Here is a 4,123-nt window from a genome sequence, read left to right as displayed (position 1 = left end):
ACATACGACTTACGCAGAGCGTGAGCTCAATTCTGTCTAAAGAATGGCTTAACCAGCAAAACATTCAAATTAACATGAAATTCAGCATTAAAACAGTCTTGTACTGATCCATGTAACTCACTATACAAGTTATAAAACAGACCGTCGTTTCCAGACAGACGTGCTGAACCCTGAGAAACATGCCAAACGTCGTCCTCATCCACATCTAACACGCTCACAAATGTTAACTTCGATAGTCGTTTCCCTAACCTGCAGCACAACTACAACTTTTAGCACCGTAATATGAATCATGAAAATAGTGTATAGAAGATTCGAATTATGTTTTAATACAAATATACATAATCCAATTACATAACAAGCGAGATGCCAAATAGTCAATATTTCTGAGGAAAATTAATAAATTGATTACTTCGCTGTGGACCTCGAATAAGTATAATAGAGCTTACATTTACATGTAATGATGTAAGGTCATTTCATATAGTAACGTTTAGAGTTATATGCCTTTAGCGACGGTTATACTTCAGTGTTTTAATTTGTCTAATTTGGAAATAACTATATTGTTTATATACAATATATTCAAGGTATTAGTGTTATACTGATGGTACCGTAGGTCTTTATAATCATCGATATTTTGGTCAGCTGTTTCAAGGCCTTGACCGTAATATGTTTCTAATAATATCCTTCCTTTAAGAATGAAAGGATGTGCGTTGCGTTCAAGCAAACTTCAGTATAACCATTAATATCATAATACAATTTCATATATCTAAAGATTCATACAATAGTCTGTTTGCCATCATTTCAGTTATATAACACGTAAACAGTTTCGGACACAATCGAGTGACGTCACCAAGGCCAATTCTAATGTTCATCGCGTAACTTTTGAAATTGGCTACATTTTTTATGTTTTCAAATATGGATATAAATAGATAAAAATTCTAAATTGGAACTACTTCAAAAAACACAATCGGACATGGTCTTGCGTGTCAATGTTTTTTTGTTTTCTTGTGTGAGTGTGTGTGTGTACGTACGTTTGTGCGATGGTGCACCATGGTTACGCAGTAGCCTCTCACATTCCCTGCCGGCTGCAAAACGAATACGGAGTATAAAGTCGTAAACAAATCAGATCATTCTAGAAATGTTGCGACTGTCTTTTATCAGTGTATGCCGCGAAAAACAAAATGTTGATTTTAATGTATATCCGTTCCTAGAAAGAAACTGTATTAACAACATTTGGTTATTTGCATTCGTCAAGAGACGCCTCCATCTATTGAACAGTTCCAACCCAACAGATCTTTTAATATTGACCTTCGCTCCAACGACTGTTGTGGTGCGCATGTAGTAACCAACAAACAAACACGAAAACCAGTCCCTAATGCGATATAAATAATTTTCGCTACTAAAGGGAGTTACATACTAGAATATTTTATTTCACTTGCGTAACAAGAACTAATAATAGATAAACTGTATCTATTCACATAAAGAGGTGTTCCAATGCATGAAAATATGCAGATGCCATTCTTTAAACGTTTGGCAAGACAAGGCAATGTCCTCGATGCTGGTGTGATCGAAGTCTTCAGGCATTGTCATCGAACACAATTTTGAAAAGGTCCTCCATATGACATTATCAAGTTTATATCACTAAGTAAATTTGTGTGTACAATTTAGACAGCCATTGCGATCGTATGGGGTTTCAAACACCCTCAGAGTGGTATTATTTATATCTTCTAATTATTACCATTATTACTGTTATCATTACTGTAATAATAATAATAACAATAATAATAATGATAATAATTATTATCATTACTATCATTATTATTATTACTATTATTATTATCATTATTGTTATCATTTTATTATTTTTGTCGTTAATATCGTTCTTACTATTATTATTAATATATCATTATCATCATTATTATAATTTTCATTATTATTATTATTGTTACTATTATCATGATTACCATTATTATTATTACTATTATTATTGTTATTGTTGTTATTGCAATTATTATTATTATTATCATTATTATTATCATTATTATTATTACTATTATTATTATCATGATTATTATTATTATTATTACTATTTTATTATTATTATTATTATTATTATTATTATTACTATTATCATTATTACTAATATCATTACTATTATCATACTATGTTTAATTATAATGATTTTTATCAATATGTGCTCACCGCTCATTTTGAAGAGATTACAACATTTCACCGCCTAACATTAATCAATATAACCAAAGGCCCTTTCCCGAAGCAGGAGGGATTGTTGCATCAAAGCTCACCTACCACATATTGAAGTCCATTTGATGCACCTTTCATCTCTCTACCTGGTGGATAAAGGGTCATCCCTGTTCCCCATTTATTGTAATTTATTAGGAAATAAATTTGCTGTGCAACATTTCACACAAAAATAACCGATAAAAATATATTTGTCAGGCCAATGTTTATTTCATTCGCCATATATATTCACTGTACATTCAAGTTTCAAACATTCGATTATTTTGTTTAGGCTATCTTCCATTTTACCCAATTTAGAGAGAATCACTCCATAACTGACACACACCAGAATCCATTCGTTATGGAGCCACGATTTTAATCGGGTAAGTCCCTGCAGCATACCATAGAGCAGCAACACACTACAAAGGCCAAAGACAATAGTAAATCATAAGCACGGCGCTTTGGTGCCTGTATGCCAACAAACTTATCAACGGCGACAATCCATCAGATTACCGATCACCTTGCCAAACCAGGTACACAAGAACAGTACATTCCCCCTCCCTCTCTTTTCCTACTTCTGTGTGTGGGTGTGAGACAGAGGAGGTGAACTAGGGCGGAGAGTAAAGGTTGAGATGAAAGCAATTGGATCTGTAAGTCTCCAACGTAATCCAACGAATGATGGGACTTTAGCCATGCCGGCACACGACACGTTTATCGTTCCTCTTACTTTCTTATCTGTTCAAATGGATAGTGAAGGGTATTAGACGACCCAGGTACCTGACGCATGAGCATCTGCTACAAAATACACGTGTGTTCTTGAGTAAGCTGGACACGATCATGTTTTAGAGTAAAGAGCTTGTCAATTATTACCCATGACATAGATATCAATCTCAAATGAGGAATATGTTATGACAGTTCTTGAAAAAATGTCCGTTTCTTTATACACACGCACGCACGCACACATACACACACAGGAAATATTGAAACTACGCCAAGGGAATACGGAATACACGAAAGATACAGAAATGGCGAAAGTCATGAGCAAACACTTCAAGTCGGTTTTCACAAGAGAAGAAATGCAACATCGGGATGGAGGAAGAGCAGTGAAATCCGCCCATGAGGGATATAAGAGTAACACGGAAAAGAATAATGGATATCAAATAATCAAATAATGGATATCAGGAAATCGCACGGCCCGGATGGAATAACAAATTGGATATTAAAAGAATGTAATGAAGAACTAAGAGATAAAATATAATAAGTTGCTCACTCAAAGAAGGAAAAATACCAGAAGACTGGAAAAATGCTGAAATCGTTCCAATTTATAGAGGAGGAAATAAAGAAGACCCAACAAATTACAGACCGGTTTCCCTCACAAGCACGGTAGCTACAATTTGTGGAAGTTATAAAAAGTAGATGGATAAAACATCTGGTGGAGAAAAAGATCCTAAATCCAAGACAATTCTGATTTAGTCAGGGAAGATCATGTACCACATATCTGATCTGTTTTTACTCAAGACTACTAGATATAATACAAGAAAGGGACAGATGGGCTGATTGTGCGTTCCTAGATCTACAAAAAGATTTTGATAAAGTTCCTCGCAAAAATTATTAAGAGAACTGGCAACCACAGGAGGGATACAAGGAAAACTACTGAAATGGATGGAAGACTTTTTGCATGGAAGAAAAATGAGAGTAGTGCTCAGAGATAAGAGTTATACTTGGGAGGAGGTAATTAGTGGAGTTCTACAAGGATCAGTATTAGCTCCAATAATGTTTGCTATCTATGTGAATGACATGGGCGAAGGTGTGGATTGTGACATGAACTTCTTTGCAGATGATGCAAGATTTTTAAAGAAAGTGAGTATTGAAACGGACTGTGACTCAT

Source organism: Oratosquilla oratoria, unplaced genomic scaffold (genome assembly GCF_046742065.1).
Source record: "Oratosquilla oratoria isolate Oo_2021 unplaced genomic scaffold, ASM4674206v1 SCAFFOLD277, whole genome shotgun sequence".
Classification (NCBI taxonomy): Eukaryota; Metazoa; Arthropoda; class Malacostraca; order Stomatopoda; family Squillidae; genus Oratosquilla; species Oratosquilla oratoria.
Note: the sequence above shows the minus strand (reverse complement) of the source record.